This window comes from Leopardus geoffroyi, chromosome E1 (assembly GCF_018350155.1).
Source record: "Leopardus geoffroyi isolate Oge1 chromosome E1, O.geoffroyi_Oge1_pat1.0, whole genome shotgun sequence".
NCBI classification, from domain to species: domain Eukaryota; kingdom Metazoa; phylum Chordata; class Mammalia; order Carnivora; family Felidae; genus Leopardus; species Leopardus geoffroyi.
This window is the reverse complement of record NC_059330.1, coordinates 56867094-56882625: the sequence shown is the minus strand read 5'-3', so window position 1 is coordinate 56882625 and position 15532 is coordinate 56867094. Positions and strand designations below refer to the sequence as shown.

Genomic DNA, 15532 nt, shown 5'->3' with positions numbered 1-15532 from the left:
AGCTAAGAACATGAGGCTTCCCCAACCTGCTTGATGGGCAAATTCAGTCCCCAGATTAAAAAACATGTTCTCGTATTCCTACATTCGTTGACTTGGTCTTATGCCCACCACACTTGGAAGGCTTTCCCAGCTTCAAGAACCTCAAAACATCCGTGCAGATTTTCTTCTAGTACTTCGATGATTCCTTTTTTTCACATCGATATCTAGAATCCAGCTGGAATTAAGTTGGGTATAAGGATAGAGGCAAGAGGCAAGATGTCGAGACAAATCTGTGCTCCCCGGAGTCACGTAACGCGGCAGCTCTCGCGTCACACCTGACAGGTCCCATTTGCACGGCTGGCACGCCCCTGGGAGCCCCTGCAAGGGCCAAGCAGGTGCAGGCCAAGCACAGAGACGGCGGAGTCGGGCAGGACGGCGGCGTTCTCCGAGGCCAGTAGCAGACAGAGAAAAGCAGGCGTTAAGCCCTGAACCTGGAGACACTGCCAGACTTAGGGAGCAGAAACAGGACGGAGAGCCCTCAAGGGGACAGCCCGGTTGGAGAGCAGTGGGGAGAATTGAGAAGGTTAGTGTAACGGCAGAGTCTGCCCAAGTGCCGGGCCGCCTGGCTGGAGCTGTTTCTGCAGCAGCTGGGATGGGCATTTCCGGGACAGCAAGCGGTGGGCTTTGGGGGTCTGACATCCTGCCTCGGGCTTTGTCTATCTGAGAAACCTTGACCCGGCTAACTACCTTTCTGCAAAAGCCTTCATTTCCTGCTTTGTAAACTAGAAACAATGCTCGTCCCTGGGGTTGCTGAGGATTAGCTGAACATTCAGTAAGCTCCCTGTTCGGTGCCCTGAGCGGGGAGAGCCTAATATGTTAGTTCATTTCTCTTCCCTCCCTTTTCCTTTGAATTTCACTGGAGGGAAGCTAAGGCCGGGAAGCCAAGGATACATTGTTTCTTCGGGTAAAAAGGTTGCAAGGCATTCTGGGTGGGTTGCTCTTGGGGCCAGTGACGGTTCGGCAGGATTGTTGGGTGTGGGTGTTAGAAAGCAGGGTTTCTCTATCGCACCCACCCTGGAGGGGAACGGAGCCCCAGCAGCACCTGCACGGCCCTTCCCCGGGGTACCTGTAGCCTGTGGGTGTCTGTCTGCCTCGAGGGAAGGATCATGGGGTCCGAAGCTCTGCCCCCAGGACCGTGGGGACTTAGGAAGCCAATCTGGCACCAGCTGCTTGGAGCAAAACAATTCCCACGTGGACCCATCTCCTGGGTGTAAAATAGACGAACCGGGAAAAGCCCATTTGTAAAGGTTTGTGACTGAGCCCGGGTTGCCGGAGCACCTCTCCAGCTCTCCAGAGGGGGGCGCTCGCAGGAAAGGATGAATCACCGAGCCGAGATACAAATAGCCCATTGGTGTCTGTCTGAGAGTCAGGTCTTGGAATCATCTTGGAATGCGACACGGACATAAGGTGCCCTCTCCTTCCATGTTTTCTGGTTGCGTTAGAGAGAAACAGAGAGGGAGGGAGGAAGAGAGAGATGACCGATGAAGGGGGAGGGGGGAGGGCGCGCACGTGCCCTGAGGAAGGACGCTCAAGATGATAAAATAAAGCCCAATTTTTGTCCCTCTAGGGGTGCTCGTCGCTGAAGCCGCTACGGATGTCAGCGGATGTCAGCGCTCACGTGCAAACACAGTGCTCCGTAATCCTGCAGCCACAGCCTGAGGACGGTCACATGTCACCCATGTGTAGGGACCGGGTTCCTGCCGCTCGCGGTCCTTCAGTCATGGTAGGAGGGGAGCAGAGTGTTTAGACCCACGCCCCGGCGCCTGCCATCTCTCTCCTACCTGCTGGAGATGCCCCTGTGGGACAGACGTGTGTTCATCAGACGGATGTCCCTCTGCGCACAGGGGCTCTCTCCGCATAAGTGCCCAGCGAGGGGGGTGTTAAGGAGGTGCGTGGGGGTCCTTTCCAGGGTAGGCTATGGCAAGCCCTCCGGGGGGCTGTCAGCCTCTGTTGCGCTGGTATTCTGGCTCTAACTGAGGGTGCCTAGAGCAGGGATGCTGGACAGTCGTGGGACACGGGTGGAGGGAGGTATGACCTAGCTGGAGTCAGAGGGAACCAGACGTCGTCCCCAGAGATGGCTCGTGCTGCCATGACTCGGCAGCGACCGGGCGCGCTTCTAATCCACCGGCGATGCCTTGCTAATGGGTCACCAAGCGTCATCAGCGTAAATCTGTTTTGTCTGCTGTCTGTCCTCACCATACAGCTTGGGTTCCGCGAATGCGGGGAAGGTTTTTGTTAAATTATTATGTCCTCAGTAATTAGAGCAGGGCACAGAGTGGTACCGAGGATATTTCGGGAATGGCTGAAGAAAGGAATGAGCGAGGAGGAGAGTGGACGCTCCCGAAGGCAAGGTGCCGGGGTTTGAGAGCCACATCTCCATGGACCACGGACCACCTCCCTCTGCCGGAATGGCCTGGGTGGTCTCTGAGGTCCCCAGGGCTGAGACCATCCTGAGGCTGCCTGCCTCCTCATCACTCGTCCAGTTGTTCTGGAAATCTCCTTTATTTTGTTTTTCGGTGGCAGAGATGACAAAGGACAGGGAAAATTTAGCCTCCAAGCCCTTGGTTTGCTTAACAGGTTTAAGGGAAAAGTCACTTCTCCAGCCCACTGTGAGGCTGGCTTGCAATTGCGTTGGTTATGGGTAAATGAACATGCAAAAGATGCCCTTGGCCTTGAGAAAGCCCGTGGTGCCTGAGAGGGAGTGGGGTAAACGCAGGGGGGAGCATAGATAAAGGGCACTTGGGCCCTTCCAACATCCCCCCTGCCCCCCACCCCCGCTTTCAGAGGTGGGAGGCGTGGGGACAGGGTGGCCATCCCTTTGCCCGACCACGTCGGTCCCCAGCACCAGGTCTGCGCGGTGGCCGAGACTTCGTGTCCAGGAGCCACCTGCTGGGCCGGGAGGGGGTTTATTTATCAGTGTGAAACACTCCACCCTCCCGAGTGTTTTATGGGGTTCCCAAACCATGGCAAGCAGACGAATGTTCTTCCCCCAAGCTTCCCTCGGGAGAGAGAGAGGAAAAACACGAGGATGGGAGAGATGAAAAGCTTTTTTTCTCCCCCTTCCCCCATCCCCCCCCCCCCCTGCAAAATTGGGGCTGTACTTCAGATGAAAATAATGCGTCTTGAAGGTGGTGATAAGGTAGAGGCGAAAATTGCCCCCGCGCTGTTTAAGACGGTGCTTCTGGCTTATCTCTGTGGTGCCCGTCAGGTGGAGTCGGCCTTTGCTGCCGACTGAGAGAGCCCAGAGTGTGGAACAAAAGCTGTCTTTTGAAACACGGTCTCTGAGAACATTGGCCTATTTTTTTTTAAGTGTTTAATTTCAAGGCTTCAACGCATTCTTTTTTTTTTTTTTTCTTCTTTACAATTTTTTTTTTCTCTACAATAGGCGATTGTGGGGCGCAAACAAAATGGGGCCGCCGATGAGGGCTGTGTCTCGCTTGCTCGTCCAACTGTTCTGTCTTTTGTTGTGCCGTGAATGCGTTTTCCTAAGCCACTTGGCTTCTCGGATGCTGTGTATTTAATTTGCCTCGAACATTCCTGCAGATCAGGCCCCTTTAGACCAGCGTTTCGTTAGGGCCTTGTGTGATTGCACAGGGAGTGGGGCCACGGGTCCAGGAGACTGGGTAGGGGTGAGGGCGGTCTGCTGGCCCGCTCGGCTGGCTCCACGCCTGCCCCTCCAGGCCGTCTGACGGGGGCTGGGCGTCTCGAACATCTTTCCCCGGTCAGTACATCCCTGGCCGCCAGGCTTTTATCTCCCCGCCCCCCCCCCCCCCCCAGGCTCTTGGGCAAAATATTTCTTTAACATACTAAAAAGCGGACCACTTGACCCACAAAAGCCTGACTTTCTAGAACATTCCTTTATACTCAGAACAGTTGTTTGGACTCAGAACAATTGTTTGGACCCCTGTCCTTCAGAGGCCTGCAGGGATGAATCGGGCAGTGAGGGCACCTTCTGAGCTCTGCCGACTTTGAGGGGTTTCTGCTCCGCTGAGGGGTGTCTGCTTGGTGGTGTTGACCCTAAAACATGCTTCATACAGCCGCCCCTTGCAGCAGATGCCTGACACCCGTGAGGGTCTTGGGGGACGGTGAGACAGGGTGGGGCCTGGGGACTGATCTGGGGCCACTCCGGGGGTAGGGACATCTCTGTGGCCTTTTAAAGATGGGGAGTAATGGAGCTGAGTGTGGGAGGTGAGCGAGCCAGATGTGACTGACATTTTGAGGTCAGAGCGGGCAAACCCGGTGTGGAGGACCCACGGGACATCAGACACAAGTGGACTTTGCTCTTGACCCCGAGGGAAGATGGGAGCCCGATGATGCACGATCCGTCTGAGGGTTGCCGTGGACAATAGTGTCCCCTCCTCAAAAGACATACTCAAGCCCTAACCTCCTGTGAACGTGACCTTATTTGGAAATAGGGTCATTGCAGATGTAATCGAGCCAAGTTGAAGGTATACTTGATTAGTGTGGGTTGGGGCTCTAATCCAGTATGACTGGTGTTCTTACAAGAAGAGAAGACACACACACACACACACACGCACACACGCACGCACACACACGTGCCCGCAGGGACGATGCCGTGTGGATTGCCCACAGCTCCAAGAAGCCAGGAGCGAGGAGGCATGGACCAGTCTGTGTTAGGGCCGCCAGAAGGAACCAAGCCCGCGGACTCCTCGGTTTTGGACGTGTGGCCTCCAGAACTAGGAGAGAGTACTTCCTGATGCTTTAAGTGACCCCCTTGTGGCCATTTGTGACGGGAGAGCGACAGGAAACTCACACGAGGGCCTGCTGTGGCCGAGGCTTCATATCCGTCTCCGTCGGATTCTGACAACAGCCCAGAGGTGGACGGTGACTCCTTTTCCAAGACGTTCCGAGTGAGCGGCAGGGTCAGGATGGGAACCCTGGCCACCTGATTCCTCAGAGGGCCAGCCCGGGGCAGAGATAGCTCTGCGCCTCTCGTCTCCTGCCCGGACACAAACCCACTCCTGCGTCTCTGCCTCTGGAAGGCTTCTGCCCTCGCCCCCCACCCGCCCCTGCGCACGGGGCCAACTTCTGCTTTCTGCATCCCTCTTGGACTTTGGCCACCCTGCCCTCCACACCCCCCTGGCCTCTGGTGGGCAGAGACGTGGAGCCTGGATGCCAGGGGGAAGCTGAGCTCTCCACCTGAAGTTGGAAACCCTCCCGCAGACAGGGGGCAAGCGCCCACGGGTGGGGTCCTCCGCAGGATGAACGGCTGCATCCGTTCCCCCTCAAGCAGGTCCCCCAGGGCCACACCAAGCCTGTTGCTGTCAGAGGGCTGGGCCTGGGTTTGCCCCGTGGAGACGTGGAGACGAAACAAACTAAACTACAGCATTTCAAAGGCGCCTGGAATTCTGGTCTCCGTTTTGGAACACTCCTCCCCGCGGTAAGTCCGGGAGCCACTAGATGGCAGTAAAGACCGAGGCTGGACCAGTGTCACGGCCAGGGGCTGGACCAGGCAGGGGGTGGGGGTGGGGGGGAGACCCAGAAAACCCATTGCGGGAGAAGAGAGGGCACTCGGGCTACCGCTGTCCGCGAGGGACCCGGGAAAGGGGACAGAAGGATCAACGTGCAGTGAGGCTGGGCTGGGAGCCTGACGATTGGACGCACGGGAGCCTCTTGGAAGGAAGTCGGTCGGAGAGTCCGCCTGTTTCCTTCATTTTGAAACAGGTGACTTTCCAGAGCCGCAGGCATTTTTCTCAGGGATCACGGGGCCCCAGGCTGTTTGCCAGATGATGCACACCTGTGTGTCAGGCCAAGGAGACCCAGGGAGATGGTGGCGGTGGGGGGGGGGGGGTGGCCACAGCAAGGCAGAGCTAGGGGTACTGAGGCACGCGGGCCTGGAGGACAAGCCTACCAGCTAGTGACCCCAAACAGGTGACTTACCCCTTCCTCACCTGTAACTTGGGGGAATGACAGGTAATGGGGTAACCATGGCGGGGTTACATGAGACAGTGCAAGGAAAAGACGCACAGGACCTGGTACCCAATTCAGCCCCGAGCCCGTGCTGTTAGCAGAATCACCAACTCCATCATGCTTGTTCTTCTGGTGTTTTTTCTTTAAGTTGTTGTTTATTTATTTTTAGTAATCTCTTCACCCAACGTGGGGCTCGAACCCACGACCCCAGAGACGAACCCCTGACTGAGCCACCCAGGCGCCCCCATGTTATTCTTGATAGCATAGGGTTATCTTAGAAGGGGAGTCAGGTGTAGGGATACCTTGTTGGGCATCTGACTCTTGATTTCGGCTCAGGTCATGATCCCAGGGTCGTGGGATCAAGCCCCTGGGTCGGGCTTCACGCTGAGCATGGAAGCTGGTCAAGATTCTCTCTCTTGGGGAGGGGTGTCTGGGCAGCTCAGGTGGTTAAACATCCAACTTCAGCTCAGGGCATGATCCCGCGGTCTGTGAGTTCGAGCCCCGCGTCGGGCTCTGTGCTGACGGCTCGGAGCCTGGAGCCTGCTTCGGATTCTGTGTCTCCCTCTCTCTCTGCTCCTCCCCCGCTCATGCCCTGTCTCTCTCTGTCTCAACTATAAATAAGACATTTTTCAAAAATTAAGATTCTCTCTCTTGGGGAAAATGGGTGATGCATTGCAGAGGAGGGAGCTTGTTGGGATGAGCCCTGGGTGTTGTATGTAAGTGATGAATCATGGGAATCTGCTCCCGAAGCCAACGGCACACTGTATACACTGTAGGTTAGCTAACTGAACAATGAATTATAGTAAACAAACAAATAAATAATAATAAAAAGAGAAGAAAAATGGTTCTACAGATATCTCCAGCTTCATTTCCTTGAGCACGACCTACCTATTCTGACCCTCTAACATTCCCCGATCAGGGCTCAATATGCTGAATCCTGAAGACACAAGATGCCAGGACCCAGGGCTAATGGGACACAGAAGACAAGGGCTGCCCGAATAAATACCATCACCGTTCAAAAAAGAAAAAAAAAAAAAAAAGATTCTCTCTCTCTCTCCTTTTGCCCCCCCCCCACTCTCTCTTGAAATGAAAGTAATAAAACAATAAAAATAAAGAAGATGAGTCAGATGTAAAAAAAAAAAAATGCAAACCAAACCAAATCTGACTCTGTTTCGCTGCACACTGTGAACGCAGGATGCCCAGCTTTGGATTGTAGTGCGGTCCCCCCGGCCTCTTCCAAGATGCTTTCCAAGTTGTCCCTTCCCATGGAGGGCTCAGCTTTGCCCGTAGATGTACGCAGGCTCCCTCCCTGAAAGTCAAGGAGGGCCCTACATGTGGGGCCATCAGGCGGGGGGCTCCACCTGCCTTTATCTGTGATGATGGAAAGTGATACAGGAGTTGTGTCCTGAAGGGGCCCCAAGGTCAAAGCCAAGAGAACAATCCCCAAGCCGGACATCGGCCTCAGGGCTGGGCTGAGAGTGGGAGCCACCGTGTGGGAAAAGATGAGGCCGGGCAGAAGGTCTAGGAGGACTTGGAACCCGGAGGGCCACCCAGCTTTGGGGACAGACCCCAAAGAGAAAACACGGGCCGTGTGGCGGCCTTGACGGTCATTCTGCAGCTCGTTTGGATGGCTGATTGACAAGGCCGAGCAGCGGCGTGCGGGCTCAAGGGAGAGTATTGTTTGGTTCTGGACATGGGGGAGGCTCGGGGGTTAGGTCAGAGGCCCGTGTGTCCCTTCCAGAAGCAGCTCCACGCAGAGCGATCGCTTTCAATAAATACTGACAAAGTGCCGGCAAGTAAGAGCGTGAGGCCTCCTGGTCACCTTGAACGGGGTGCCCTTCATTCACCACACACTCGTTAGATAGGATCCTTCTGGGTTAGTTAGCTCGTCAGATCCTTGGGATCCTCGAGAGAAGTACCACTTACGTTTGCCAGAATGCCTGGCCACGTTCGGTTCCCCTGGGCCAAAATCAGGACCATCCTACAAGATGCTTCACAGGGTCTTTGGACCTGGTGTTGACAGTGATGACAAGGCAGCAGGGGAGGTTAGTTCTTTTCTTTTCTTTTTGTTTAATGTTTATTTCTTTTGAGAAAGAGAGAGAGAGCAGGGGAGGGGCAGAGAGAAAGAGAGAGGGAGACACAGAATCTGAAGCAGATTCCAGGCTCTGAGCTGTCAGCACAGAGCCCAACACGGGGCTTGAACTCATGAGCTGTGAGATCATGACCTGAGCCGAAGTTGGACACTTAACCCACGGAGCCACCCAGACGCCCCAAGACATTTTATTCTTAGAAAATAGATATTATAGGGGCCCCTGGGTGGCTCCGTCGGTTAAGTGTCTGACTCTTGATTTTGGGTCAGTCATTGATCTGACAATTTGTAAGATCGAGCCGCGCGTCAGGCTTTGTGCTGACAGCGTGGAGCCTGCTTGGGATTCTCTCTCCCTCTCTCTCTCTCTGCCCCTCCCCAACTTGCGCTGTCTCCCTCAAAGCAAATAAGTAAACATTTAAAATAAATAAATACTGGGGTGCGTGGATGGCTCAGTTGGTTAAGCGCCCGACTCTTGGTTCCGACTCAGGTCATGATCTCACGGTTTGGGAGTTCGAGCCCCACATCGGGCTCTGTGCTGACAGTGCGGGACCTGGTTGGGATTCTCTCTCTCCCTCTTTTTCTGCCCCCCCCCCTTGGTCTCTGTCTCTCTCTCAAAAATAAATAAATAACATTTAAAAGTAAATAAATAAATACCATAAAAGCTAGCATCTGTCAGGAGTATACGATGAGCTAAGCACTTTGTGTATGTTGCCTAATTTAATTCACAATGACCCTCTCAGAGAGGGAGCAAAACAATAACTCTGATGAAGAAACTGAGGTTCAGAGAGGCTCAGAGACCTACGAGGCAGTGTCACGAGTCAGAAAGCCCTGGAACCGGAGTTCAAAGCAAGCCTGGGCTCTGTTGAACCCGCTCTATACAAGAAAGACGCTCACCATGTGTGCCAAAATGGGTCAGGATGAGAGGGGAGGCGTTCAAACTGTCTTGAGGAAGGGGTTGGTGGCAAGGCTCCAGGTTGCAAACATGGTTTCCGGCACAGTCCCACCTTCCCCAGGTATCTCTGGTAGAACCCTACAAGAGATCGCCTGAGGGAGCAAGATGGCGCCCCAGAGAAGACAGTTTGGGCAATGTGGATTAAGTGCACTGCAGTAGGGGTCTTTATGGCAGGATTTCCCTGGGCTTCCGTTGAAGCCCAAGTGGGTCTCTGAGAAAGGAGGGTACGGGGGGATGACGGTCCCAAAAGCTGTTTGACCACAGCCCCTTCCTGGGAACGGCTGGAGGGGTTTGGGTTCCAAAGGACACACTTTGGGAAACGCTGCTCCCTTGGACTCCGGGAGACTGAAGCTGTGATTAGCAGAACAGTGACTCCCCAAGGACGTTCTCTCGATCCTGGAGCCGGTGGAAATGTTAGCGTCATGGTGTTCAGAGACTGACCTTGCCCAAAGAGGGATTCGGTCTTTGTCCTCAGCTCCTGGGAAGTTACCTCTGAGCCCTTGGAAGGTCCTGTCTGATAAGAGTGTCTTCGTGTCTCTGGGGACCTTGGGCCAGCCAGTCTATGATAACAATGAGTTCTAGGGTTGGAGCCTTGGGCCCCAGGGTCCCAGCTCGACCTCTGGGGGGGCTGCGGACTGAGGTCAGCATGGCCAACAATCAGCTGTAGTTACAGGACTCAGACCCGCCGAAAACTCTGGACACCAGGGCTCGGGTGAGTGGCCCTGGCTGGCAGTGCCCCATGTGTCCTGTCACCCATCTTTGCTGGGAGAATGAAGGGCCATCCGCACGGCCCTGCCTGGAAGCTTGCGCCTGGCTTCTCCCAGACCCTGTCCCGCAAGCCTCTTCCCACTGCTGATTTTCATCGGTGCCCTCTCATTGTGATCAACCCTAACCATGAGCGTTTTTTGTTTCTGAGTTCTATGAGCCCTCCTAGTGACTTATCAAACCAGAAGGTGGTCTTGTTGACTCCCAAACGCTGTACGTGGCCTCCGGGACTCTGCGGGCATAGTTAAAGTTAGACATCTTAAAACAGGGAGGTTACTTTGCGTTATTGGTGAGGGGTGGGGCATCTCATAGCCCGAGCCCCTCGAAGCAGAGAAACTTTTTTCCAGCTCAGGTCAGAAGAGGAAGCAGAGAGATTTCACGGATGACAGGAAGCCAGCCTGCCATTGTTGGAGGGACACAAGAGAAGGAATGTCAGCATCCTCCAGGAGCAAAGATCGGCCCCCGCTGACAGCCAGCAAGGAAGGGGGAACCTCAGTCCTCCAACCTCACAGAACTGAACTTGGCAATTACCCGAGCGACCTTGGAAATGATTCTTCCCCGAACTTCCTGATCAGAGCCCAGGCTGGCTGATACCTTGATTTTGCCCTTGTAGAACCTGGAGCAGAGAAACCAGTTGGAGCCTGGATATCTCACCTGTGACCTGACAGATCTCTGTTGTTTTAAGCTACTGTGTGGCAATTTCTCACGGCAGCAGTAGGAAATTAATACACTCATCGGACATGGATCTTTCCCTTTCCTGTTTTCTGAACCAGACCGCGTGATCTCTGGCCCTCCTGCAGCAATGTCCCATCCGGAGAGAGGCTGTCACGCTCGGCCCTGGCTCCAGGGGTGAAGTCTGAGAACCAGAGCTCAGAGGTCCTTTTGAAGTTCTCTGTATAAAATAGGGTCTTCAGAGGCTGGGGGAGAGGCGGGGAGGCAGGAAAGATGTGCTTGGCCCAACAAAAGCTATTTTGGACCCCAACACAAAGATTCCAAATCTAGAAGCCTTCTCCAGCACACAGACTGCATAGAGAGTTAGAGTTGCTTAAATATAATTATCTGGCTTTATGCAGAGTTAGAGAAGCCAGACACAAAAGAGCTCATTCTGTGTGATTCCATTTCTGGGAGGTTCTGGAATAGGCACAACTAATCTTTGGTGACAGAAATCAGAACAGTGGTTGCCTTGGGGTGGGGTGTTGGGGGTGTGGGTGTTGGAGATGTTGGAGGTGGGGTATTCGGGGTGGGGGTGTCGGGAGTGGGGTGTTGAGGGTGGGGGTGTGGGGATATTGGGGGTGGGGGTGTTGGGAGGGGGGTATTGGGGGTAGGGGTGGTAGGGTGGGGGTGTGGGGAGTGGGAGTACTGGGGGTGGGGGTGTTGGGAATGTTGGGGGTGGGGTATTGGGGGTGGGGGTGTTGGGGACAGAGGTGTTGGGCTGGGGGTATTGGGCATGTTGGGGGTGGGGTGTTGGGAGGGGATATTGGGGTGGAGTTGTTGGGGGTGGGGTATTGGGTGTGGGGGTGTTGGGAACAGAGGTGTTGGGGTGGGGGTGTTGGGGATGTTGGGACTGGGGTGTTGGGAGGGGGTATGGGGGGGTACGGTTATTGGGGGTGGGGGAGTTGGGAGGAGGGGTGGAGATTGATTGGCAAAGAGCATGAGGGAACTTTCTAGATGAGAGAAATGTTCTGTATTTTGGTAATAGTGTGGGATACACTGGGATATGTATTTGTCACAACTTATCCAGTTGTATACTTAAGATACATACGTTTCAATGCATGTAAATTCTACTTGGATTAGAAATTAGAAAAAAATTAGAATAATGGCTTAGAAAAAAATAGCTGAGTCTTGTGAACAAGCCTCTGTCATTCAGAGAGAGGTGCCTCAGCTTTACACATAAAGAAAACACATTTCTCTCCAACGTGCAAATAACACACACTTCAATGGGCAGGACTGGCTCTGGGGTCCAAGGGCGAGTGACAGATGGTCTGGTTCTGCTGCTCTGTCTCCCGTGGGTCCTGACTGGATGGGAAGTTCATCGGTGTGTCATGGGCTGAGAAAGGATGGGAACTTCTGGTACATGGTTTAGGGCTGCCCAAAGCAGGACTGGAGCCCAGGACCCCCCTGAGGAGCCTGTCAGGTGGGTTAGGGGCACCCCTCCACCCCCCAGCTGCTATTTGTGTGCAGGAGAGGCTGTGAGGAGGGTGTTAAGTCCTCAGAAGGTTCCCCTGGTGTTGAGAAAACACTTCCTTTCAAGCACTGGTGTTATAGTCTTGGGTGACCCCTGCGGAGACCGAAAGTTGGGTTAGACCTGGTTATGCCCGCTGGCCTGGGCGGGGGGGGGGGGGTCGTGTCCTTGGGAGGGGGCATGTGAGGGCACAGAGTTCTGGTGGCCCCGCCTGCAGCTCCTTTGAGCACCGATCCTAACCGGGTGAAGGCGGCAGGGACCTGGGCTCCGGCCAGGGCTGAGGAGGGTCTTGACAAGCTTGGTGTGTGGCTGCTGGGAAGGTCTCGGTCAAGGCTGCAGGGTGTATGCCTAGGGGAGCGCTGGACCCCAGGGGCAGACCTGGGGAGGACCCTTCCCACCATCAGCCCTAAAGGATGGGTGGGCAGAAGAGGGCAGAGACAGACGGAGACAGAGAATCCGAAGCGGGCTCCAGGCTCCGAGCTGTCAGCACAGAGCCCGACGCGGGGCTCGAACTCCCGGACCGCGAGATCATGACCAGAGCCGAAGTCGGATGCTTAACCCACTGAGCCTCCCAGGCGTCCCATTCCACTTTCTTTTTTTAACTTTTAGATCTAGGGGTGCATTGGTAAATTTTAATGACTGACTCTTTGGACCAAAAGTAAAAAAAAAAAAGAAAGAAAAAAAAAGAAAAAGCCATGATTTACAGTATTTACCACTTTCTGTGGTGTCAACACTCCCGCTGTGGTTGATTTCGATCTATCAGCGTGAACACAGAGCTACTCGATACCGTTCATCTGGTATTTCCACCGTGTGAACACTTACGTGGACGTAAGCGGCCTCAGCAGCACAGAGAACAGGAAGACGTAGTAATCAGGAAGCGATGCGTTTGGGTTTTCATTATCTTTTTATAGAATCCCTGTCGCTGTACGTTTGCATCATTTATTCTTTTTAGTAACGGCCGCGTTTGACAACTGCTGTGCCGAAGTCCTGAAAACCTCACGATCTCGCGAGCAAGTAGGAGTTGGCCCCAGGACCGCGCCGCTGCTTAGACCAAATCCGAGAGAAAGGAAAGCCAGAGCGGCTCCAAGCTGGGAGTGGGGACAGTAGCCAAGCCATTGAGCAGTCTTCTGAAGATTGGGGGGGTTTAGCCCTGCTCTCCGCTGAGATAGCAGAGCCCCTGGGAGGGACAGGAACAGAATAGGCCCTCGACGGGCCTCTGGGCATCCGGCCAAGAAACGGACACTCACCTTTCCCTCCAGTCCCTCCCAGGCATTCTTGGTGCACCATTTAATACCTTGTATCTTTGTGCCCTGACTTAACAGTGCCTGGGTTTCCGTGCCCTCTACGTGGATTTCAGCGTCTGAATGTTGCAGGTTTTAAGCTCCTGGACGTCCCGTTCTATTGGGCAGTGATTCTCAACCTCAGCTGAACAGTGGGACCAGCTGAGAGGCTTTTAAAACTTCTGAGGTCTGGATTAGGCGCCCCCCGCCCCCAGATTCAGAATTATTGGCTCTTGGGTGCATCCAACAATGGGTGGTCTAAAAACTCCTTGGGTGGTTCTAATGTGCAGCGGAGGACCCAGGCGATGGGGAAATAGGTGAAGACACCCTTGTCCCAGCCTTTGGGAGCTTAGAGTGAAAGTCCAGTGGGGCAAGTCCAGTGGGTCCAGGCCACCAAGGGAACGGTACTCGTCCTGGTGTCTATTCCCCAGCACGTACTGCATCTGCAGTAGGTTTGCAAAAAAATTGTCCACAAGTTCCTTCCGTCCCTGCACGAGTGTCCCTTTGCAAGGTGACTTTGCCAACCCTTCCATTCTGAGGTGAGTCTACTGGCCATCCCCTTGAGTTGGTCTAACCTTGCGAGTGGCTTTGACCCACAGAATGTTCCGGAAGCGGCGTGTGATGGCGTTGAAGCAAACCGCATGGTTTGTCGTCCACAAGACTGCCCTCAGCTCAGACACCAGCCACGAGTTCAGGGGTTGGCGATGAATTTGGGGGTTCCCACAAGCCCCCTCAAGTTGGACATCTCACTCAGAATGACTCAGAGCTCAAGAAGGGGTTATATTTAGCATTACGGTTTTATTAGAGCAAAAGGATACAAATCAGGACCAGCCAGAGGACAGGTGAACGGCAGGTAGGGGTCCAAACGTGAAGCTTCTGGTCATTCGTCCTGTGGGGTCCTGGACCGTGTAACCTCCTCCTGGCTACGCTGTGTGTCGGCACACAAGAGCATTGCCAACGAGGGAGGCTCACTGAGGCTCGCCGTCCAGAGTCTCCCTGGAGCTTGACCTCACCCCGCCACACGCTGACCTTCAGTTACCAGCTCCTCTGGGGGTCGCAAGAGATGTGACATGTCCCGAAGTCCATCATGAGTCACACTGGCAGACTTCCCAGTAGCCGAGGGCGGAGGACAGACCTATCGCCGGGTGACGTTATTCTGAGTCTAGACCTCAAGAGGCTTTGCGGTCTCCACTTGTGCCCTCTTGGAAGGTTCCTGTCACCTTGTGAGAAAGCCCAGGCTGGCCTCCTTAAGGGCGAGAGAGCACTTGGAGAGAGAGGCCACCTGGCAGCCAGACTGGATGAGCGAGGCCATCAGACTGTCCAGGCTCTGTCGGGCTGTCAGATGACCGCACCCACGAAAGTGGCCCTGGGCTAGGTTGCCAAAGAAGATACGGAATTTTCGGTTAAATTTGAATTGGATGTAAACAATGAATAGTTTTTTAGCATAAATTATTGCCCGAGACAGACTAAAAAAATTATTTGTTGTTTCTTTGAAATGAAAATTTAATGGGGCATCACGCATTTAAAAAAGAATTTTTTTTTTAACATTTATTTGTTTTTGAGACACAGAGAGACAGAGCATGAATGGGGCAGGGGCAGAGAGAGAGAGAGAGAGAGAGAGAGAGAGAGAATCTGAAACAGGCTCCAGGCTCTGAGCTGTCATCACAGAGCCTGATGCGGGGCTCGAACCCACGGACCGTGAGATCACAACCTGAGCTGAAGTTGGACGCCTAACCGACTGAGCCACCCAGGAGCCCCAAATCATGCATTTTTAATTGCTAAATCTGATAATCCCATCAGAGGAGAGACTGAAGACCCCGCCAGGGGAACCAAGCCCGAACTGTTGACCCGGAGTCACAAGCAAACAAAGTAGTTGTCATTTAAGATGCTAAGTTTTGGGGTGGTTCGTTCCACAATAGGTAACGACACTCCATCCCAAATGGTGAGTCTCAAGCAGGGATTCTCAAACTTCACCACGCGTTAGAATGTTCCAGAAAACCCATTAAAATGCCATCTGAAAACAAAAAATTAGTAGCATTTCAGTTTAACCTAGGTAAAATGTTTTGTTTTGTTTTTCATTTTGTTTTTTTTTTTTAAGAAAATCATATGCCTCTCATTTTACAGAACCTTAGGACCTGGTATTTAGGAAATCCCATAGGCAATGTAGAAGTTCATCTTGGGTCGAACAGCGGTTAAACCATGGTTTATAAAATCTATACTATTAAGTATATTATAGCTAATAAAATATAGTCTAAAAAAAAGGCAGTCTGCGGAGGCCCACCCCCAGAGATTCT

General features: G+C 53.6%; 2 long non-coding RNA genes across 2 annotated transcripts; one reads left to right on the top strand and one right to left on the bottom strand.

The window, feature by feature from the left end:
- Positions 1-5546: 5546 nt before the first annotated feature.
- LOC123604695 lies at positions 5547-6993 on the top strand. Its single transcript, XR_006715436.1, has 2 exons — positions 5547-5724; positions 6890-6993. It is a non-coding gene; the product is annotated as an uncharacterized LOC123604695 (long non-coding RNA).
- On the bottom strand, positions 6130-14288 carry LOC123604696. Its single transcript, XR_006715437.1, has 3 exons — positions 14278-14288; positions 8610-8633; positions 6130-6367 (listed from the first exon to the last, which is right to left on the bottom strand). It is a non-coding gene; the product is annotated as an uncharacterized LOC123604696 (long non-coding RNA).
- Positions 14289-15532: the final 1244 nt, after the last annotated feature.